Source organism: Rattus rattus, chromosome X, assembly GCF_011064425.1.
Source record: "Rattus rattus isolate New Zealand chromosome X, Rrattus_CSIRO_v1, whole genome shotgun sequence".
NCBI lineage: Eukaryota > Metazoa > Chordata > Mammalia > Rodentia > Muridae > Rattus > Rattus rattus.
This window is the reverse complement of record NC_046172.1, coordinates 19,659,971-19,668,194: the sequence shown is the minus strand read 5'-3', so window position 1 is coordinate 19,668,194 and position 8,224 is coordinate 19,659,971. Positions and strand designations below refer to the sequence as shown.

General features: G+C 37.3%; 1 non-coding gene across 1 annotated transcript; it reads right to left on the bottom strand.

Moving 5' to 3' along the window:
- Nucleotides 1-4,707: 4,707 nt before the first annotated feature.
- On the bottom strand, nucleotides 4,708-4,780 carry Trnak-uuu. The gene has a single exon. It is a non-coding gene; the product is annotated as a tRNA-Lys (tRNA).
- Between the last annotated feature and the right edge of the window lie 3,444 nt (nucleotides 4,781-8,224).

Genomic DNA, 8,224 nt, shown 5'->3' with positions numbered 1-8,224 from the left:
TCTGTAGGTTGCAGATTTCTCGTATTGACTATGTCCTTTGCCTAAAAGAAGCCTTTCAGTTTCATGAGGTCCCATTTATCAGTGGTTGATCTCAGAGCCTGGGCCATTGGTGTTTTCTTCAGGAAATTTTACTCTGCGTTGATGTGTTCTAGGTTCTTTCCCACTTTTTCTTCTATTAGGTTCAGTGTATCTGGTTTTATGTTGAGGTCCTTGATCTACTTGGACTTGAGCTTTATGCATGATGACAAGTGTGGATCTATTTTTATTTTTCTACATACAGACAGTCAGTTAGACCAGCACCATTTATTGAAGATGCTTCCTTTTTCCATTGTATATTTTTTCATTCTTTGTCAAAGATCGAATGTATGTGGTTTTATTTCTGGGTCTTCAGTTCTATCCCATGGATCTACCTGTTTGTCTCTGTACCAGTATCATGCCGTTCTTGTCACTCTTGCTCTGTAGTATAGCTTGAGGTCAGGGATTGTGGTTCCTCCAGAAATTCTTTTATTGTTAAAAATTGTTTTTGCTATTCTGTTTTTTTTTCTAGATAAATTTGAGAATTGCTCTTTCCATGTCTTTGAAGAAATTTATTGGAATTTTGATGGGTACTGCATAAGTTTGGAGAAATAAACCTATAGACAAAGCTTGAGGCATCATATGTGACTGTAAAATTTACTATAAAAATATATTTATTAAGCCAACACAGCATAAAAGCAGGCATGTAGACCAATGGAACATAATAGACAACCCAGAAATAAATCCATACATGTAGCCAATTGTTTTCTGAAAAATCCATAAGTGCAAAATATAAAGGAAACAGCATCTTCAATAAATAATGTTAGAAAAATCAAATATGAGAAGAATAATACTAAAATCAACTTAAAGTTTACCAAAGAACTAAATTTGGAATGATGAAATGGCTAGCAGCAAAGGTACAGGAAATACTTTAAAACATTTCTGTAGGCAATAATATTTTATATAAAACCCAAAGGGCAGAATATCTATATATCTATACCTATCTCATCTGCATCTATATCTATATCTAATCTATATCATCTATATATCTAATCTATATCATCTATATCTATATTTATAATCTATTGCTATAACTATAGCTATCTCTATCTATCTCTATCTATTTTTATCTATATATCTATATCTATCTATCTATTATAGAAAATAGAATATATACCTTATAGAAAATAGCAAATGTATGATGATTATGAACCTGAGAGGGAGTTGGGGGACATGGGAGAAATCAGTGGCAATGAGGCAGAAATGATATAAACACAGTGTGAAGTTCTCCAAATAAAATAAAACAAAACAAATGCCTTTAAAAAGGAGAATAGACAAAAAGGGTTACATGAAATTAAGTAGCTTCTGCACAGCCAAGGAAACTATCCACAGGAGGAAGAATCCTTCTGAAGGGGAGAAAACATCTGCAAAGTGTACATCAAAGAAGTTACTGATATTCGGAACAAATATGGCATCTAAACGGATGAATACTGAAGAACAAAATGAAAGGAGACAGAGAAGAAGAAAAATACAAGCAAATCAGTTGAAAAGTGAGTGAAAGAATTAAACAGAATTCAATAAAAAAGACACACAAGTAGCTAATAGAAAAAATATACAAGCTCTCTGATCATTCTGGAAACACAAGTCAAAACTATAATGAGATTCTGTTTCATTGATGTGACAATCACTATCTTCATGAAGATAAGAAACAAATTCTGTCAAAGATGCTGAGAAATGAGAAGTCTTACATACTATTGGTAAGAATGTAAATTAGTATAGTTGTAATTCAAAACAATACATTTTAAATGAAATAAATTAAAATAGAAGTAAATATGATGTATCAATTTACTGTTTATGTCCATCTGGATTCAGTCAATTTTACCATTGAGTTCATTGTCCATCTAATCCACAAATGGCTGACTGTGAACAGAAAGCCCAAGAATCCAGTGGTTGCTCTGGCCTTGAGGCTGGAAGTCTCATATGCTTTTCAGTATACACTGGTATCCCAAAGAAGTAGGCTTTAAGGGCAGTGAAGGGATGGACTCGCTAGTGAGGCAAGAACAAGCAGGCAAAGAGCAAACTCTTTCTTCCTCCATGTCCTCATATAGGATTTCTGCAGAAGGCATTATCTAGATTAGAGGTGGGTCCTCCCATTTTATAGATCTGGCTTAGACATGGATTTTCCCACTTATAATTAAAAAAAATTCTTTGTACAGGGTGATAAGGATGGATCGATCTGCATTCTTCTACAAGCTGACGTCCAGTTGAACCAGCACCATTGGCTGAAAATGCTATCTTTTTTCCATTGGATGGTTTTGGCTCCTTTGTCAAAAATCAAGTGACCATAGGTGTGTGGGTTCATTTCTGGGTCTTCTGTTCTATTCCACTGCTCTATCTGTCTGTCTCTGTACCAATACCACGCAGCTTTTAGCACTATTGCTCTGTAATACTGCTTGAGTTCAGGGATAGTGATTTCCCCCTGAAGTCCTTTTATTGTTGAGGATAGTTTTAGCTATCCTGGGTTTTTTGTTATTCCAGATAAATTTGCAAATTGTTCTGTCTAACTCTATGAAGAATTGGATTGGTATTTTGATGGGGATTGCATTGAATCTGTAGATCGCTTTTGGTAAATTGGCCATTTTTACTATATTAATCCTGCCAATCCATGAGCATGGGAGATCTTTCCATCTTCTGAGATCTTCTTCAATTTCTTTCTTCAGAGGCTTGAAGTTCTTATCATACAGATCTTTCACTTGCTTGGTTAGAGTCACACCGAGGTATTTTATATTATTTGGGACTATTATGAAGGGTGTCATTTCCCTCCTGTACAAAGCTTAAGTTCAAGTGGATCAAGGTCCTCCACATCAAACCAGATACACTCAAACTAATAGAAGAAAAAGTGGGGAAGAATCTTGAACACATGGGCACTGGAGAAAATTTCCTGAACTAAACACCAATGGCTTATGCTCTAAGATCAAGAATCGACAAATGGGATCTCATAAAACTGCAAAGCTTCTGTAAGGCAAAGGACACTGTGGTTAGGACAAAACGGCAACCAACAGATTGGGAAAAGATCTTTACTAATCCTACAACTGATAGAGGGCTTATATCTAAAATATACAAAGAAGACACAAAATTAGACTGCAGGGAGACAAATATCGCTATTAAAAAATGTGGTTCAGAGCTAAACAAAGAATTCACAGCTGAGGAATGCCGAATGGCTGAGAAACACCTAAAGAAATGTTCAACATCTTTAGTCATAAGGGAAATGCAAATCAAAACAACCCTGAGATTTCACCTCACACCAGTGAGAATGGCTAAGATCAAAAACTCAGGTGACAGCAGATGCTGGCGAGGATGTGGAGAAAGAGGAATACTCCTCCATTGTTGATGGGATTGCAGACTGGTACAACCATTCTGGAAATCAGTCTGGAGGTTCCTCAGAAAGTTGGACATTGCACTACCTGAGGACTCAGCTATACCTCTCTTGGACATATACCCAAAAGATGCCCCAACATATAACAAAGACACATGCTCCACTATGTTCATAGCAGCCTTATTCATAATAGCCAGAAGCTGGAAAGAACCCAGATGCCCTTCAACAGAGGAATGGATACAGAAAATGTGGTACATCTACACAATGGAATGTTACTCAGCTATCAAAAACAATGACTTTATGAAATTCATAGGCAAATGGATGGAATTGGAAAATATCATCCTGAGTGAGGTAACCCAATCACAGAAAAACACACATGGTATGCACTCATTGATAAGTGGCTATTAGCCCAAATGCTTGAATTGCCCTAGATGCACAGAACACATGAAACTCAAGAGGGATGACCAAAATGCAAATGCTTCACTCCTTCTTTAAAAGGGGAACAAGAATACACTTGGCAGGGGATAGGGAGGCAAAGTTTAGAACAGAGGCAGAAGGAATGCCCATTCAGAGCCTGCCCCACATGTGGCCCATACATATACAGCCACCAAAGTAGATAAGATGGATGAAACAAAGAAGTGCAGGCTGACAGGAACCAGATGTAGATCTCTCCTGAGAGACACAGCCAGAATACAGCAAATACATAGGCGAATGCCATCATTAAACCACTGAACTGAGAATGAGACCCCTGTTGAAGGAATCTTAGAAAGGACTGAAAGAGCTTGAAGGGGCTTGAGACCCCATATGAACAACAATGCCAACCAACCAGAGCTTCCAGAGACTAAGCCACTACCCAAAGACTATACATGGACTGACCCTGGGCTCCAACCTCATAGGTAGCAATGAATAGCCTAGTAAGAGCACCAGAGGAAGGGGAAGCCCTTGGTCCTGCCAACACTGAATCCCCAGTGAACTGGATTGTTGCAGGGAGGGCGGAAATGGAAGTAGGATGGTGAGGCAAACACCCATATAGAAGGGGAGGAGAAGGGGTTAGGTGGATGTTTGCCTGGAAACCAGGAAAAGTACTAACAATTGAAATGTAAATAAGAAATACCCAAATTAATAAAGATGAAAAAAAAAAAACGCACACAGCATCATGTAACAAAGACTTTGCAAGCAAAGTGCAGCCGTATGAGGTGTGTTCTCATTTTTGTAAACTCTTTTCCTTGTAAGGGTAAGGCAAATAGCTGGGTCTCACTGAAGTTAGTCTTTCATTTGTTCGGTCCTGCAGGTTTATAAGAACCTAAAACAACATCTGCCCGAACAGCGACTTGAATCCTGGACCCTCAGATTAAAAGTCTGATGCTCTACCAACTGAGCTATCCGGGCTCTTGGAGAGTGTCTTCTTCTTCTTCTTCTTCTTCTTCTTCTTCTTCTTCTTCTTCTTCTTCTTCTTCTTCTTCTTCTTCTTCTTCTTCTTCTTCTTCTTCTTCTTCTTCTTCTTCTTCTTCTTCTTCTTCTTCTTCTTCTTCTTCTTCAAAAAAGTCTCTCACAAGTATGTTGCCCTGTTTTTGGGTTTTGGTTACTTCCAGATGCAGACAAGTTGACAACCGAGAATAGCCATCGAAAAGGTACAAATGCAAATGAGATGAAATACTACTACCTAAAAGATCCATGTTCATTGTTGTACTAGTCACAATAGGCAAAGTACCTAATCAGCCTTGATGCACTTCAGTGAGTAGCTAAATGGATAAAGAATAAATGATATATTTATACAACAAAATATTATTCATCCTTTAAAAGAATGAAACTCTTTAATTTTAGGCAACATACATGGAACTAGTAAACATATATTGAATGGAAATTGCCAGATATGTAGCGATAAACACTATGAGTCCTAATTCATAAACAGAGCCACAAGGATTGGAGAAATAACTCTGGTTCAGAGTAGGATACTGTTCTTTTAGGGGACTTGAGTTCAATTCCCAGCACTCACATTGCGAGGCTCACAAACTATAATTCTAGCTTCTGAGAATCTGACACTGTCCCCTAGCCTTCACAGACACCTGCACTCTATTATGCAAATATGCACACATAGGAATGCACACATGTAAACTGCTGGAAGCCAAACTGCTTACACACCCTCATTCCTCTCAGGAATTTTTCAGGAATGTCAAGCCATTTACACCCGCTGGGACACCTAGCCAATTGTCTGTTCTTATCAGTTTTACAGCTTCTACCTCCAGCTGCCTGTTCTTATCAGTTTATACCTGCAACTTACAGTTTATGGCTATAGGGAGGGTGGTGATGGTAGTGAAAATTGGTCCTAAGTCCTGGGTGACCTTCCTGCCGGCTTGTCTTTATAAGCTGCTGTTTTTTAATTAAAGTTTGAGAGCTTGGTCAGAATACAGACTTTCTCTCCTTCTTTGCGCCTCCTGTCCCCCATTATTTTGCTCCCTCCCAGGTCTTCTCTGAACCCCTGCAAAATGGGGCAGTAAACACAGAACTCAAAAAATGAAAGTAAAATATCTTTTAAAAAATTAAAATTAAAACTAAACTAAAACAAATGGAAGCCTATACGTCAATTTTGTGTAAATGTAGAAGCGTTACCACTAGAGATGGAAAGAGGAAGTTGGAGCAGAAAAAAAATTAAAAGAGACATCACAGAGATTGTTAGGTCATATATACATGTTGGTAATAAATGGCTGATAAAGGTGAAAAGATACCTCAAAATAATCTGTGTTCTCTACCTACAACATTCCAACTCCCTACACTCATAAAATTTGAATTGATCAGTATATGTGGGCTCCTCAACAGAGATGTGGCTGTTTGCAGGGAACTCAAGGTTACAAGAGAAAAGGAGAGGTAACCTGGGTAGAAAGAAAGGTAGATGGACCTTATCAATGCATGGTGTGCATTGTGCCTGAAAATATATAAAAGCTATTAATTTATACAAATAAATGCATATTAAAATATAAACACGATAAGGTAACACTATTAAATGATAGGAGGGCCTATAGAATGCAAGAAAATATTTTCCAGTCACAGAGCTGACAAGGTTTTATGTAGCATTTGGAAGGAGCAGTTAACAAGTAATTCAGTGATAAAAATGGATAAAAAAGTTGGATAGTAATTTTCCCCAAAATAAATAAACATGACAGAAGTATATAAAAATATACTTATTTATATATGAACGTATACTCACAGTACTGAGAACTAAAGTTTTGTGAAAAATACAGTAATATGTTTAGAGTGTACAGTAGTTATTCTATTCAAGTTGGGTAGAGAGCTATTTGGAACTTAGTGTCAGGTTCACAAGGTATTCTACTTCGCCCCCTAACCCAAATGGCAGGTCCATTGGCTTGGTCAATCATATAAGGCTCAATCTGGGCTATAGAAGAATTTCTGGTGGTTAGATAAAAGTCAGTATTACTCAGGAACTTGGGAAAGCAGTACCCTCTACCAAAAGGAATCATTCCCTTTAGTTCAACTACTCACTCTCCTCATACCCACTATTCTCTACTATTCCCACATTTGCTCAGTCTATCTGTCTGTGTCTGTGTCTGTGTCTGTGTGTGTGTCTGTGTCTGTGTCTGTGTCTGTCTGTCTCTCTGTCTGTCTCTGTCTGTCTCTCTGTCTTTCTTTCTCTCTGTTTCTCTCTGTCTCTCTTTTTCTCTCTCTTCCCCCACCTCTCTTCTGGACCCCTCACAATAAAAATGTTTCTTAATAATAGAGCAGTCATGTCAGTAGTTCCTTTTACTGTGTCCTCTCAGCTATTGAGAGGACATGAAAGGAGAGTCTCCCCTCACTCATGGTGTTAATTTCTGCCTCTTGTTGCATGACACTGGTTAAACGAAATACATGTTAGACTAGAAATGGAATAAGAGCTACTTATTCCATTCATGAGCTTGGGAACATGAATTCAAGGTTTTCTGAATGGACTTTTCTATGTTGGGAGTGGTTACCATCAAAGAATAGTAATTCACAAGTCAATGTATTTAGTGGGGAAAACTCTGGGATAGGTTTCAGATGCTGATGGAATTAATTATTAGCTTTTGCATTGCTAGAAGCTAATGGTCGACAAGGTTGATACATTCCAAGGATTCTATCTGCTATTCAGGAGGATAGAGACATGGGTAATAAATGGTTCCTAAAGATACTGAAGATACATTAAGACAATTTTGACTCCCCATCTGCAACGTTGCAACTCTCCACAATTACAGAAGTTTGAATTAGTCAGTCTGCAAAATATTCAATTTAGGTGAGATTGCTTTACAGAACTTCAATTCATAAGACATAGGAATTTCTGACATAGTTCATCAAATCAGCTGCAAAAATAACTGTACTTTCATTCCTAAGAAAAATAAAATAAAAGTTGCTTTTATCAGAATATTTTATCATGGCAACAGGAAAATAATCTTAGACAGACAATATATTTATGCTAAGAGAGGTTAAATTAAAACAGGAAAGACTAACTTTCCCAGGTAACATCAGTAACCTAAAAATGAAATGAAAATTACAGTTTTCCTATTAAAATATGCACTTATAACTATTCAATGTACATATGTATATTAATAGACTTGATTTACATTTTCTAAAGGAACTTCCCTGCAGGTAATAAGACATATATTTTTTTTTTCCTTTCTAAGCTTGCTATACTTTTGCAGAACAGTCGCTTTCCTATGGTTCAGTCAAGGTCATGTGATGGAAGCCTGATCTAACCTACTGAGTAGACGACTGCACTTGGCACTGGGATAAAAAATTATCCTGAACTTACAATCTGTTTCTTTAGTGTAGGTCAGTACTTGCCCATCCCAAGCATTAGGCTGTAAG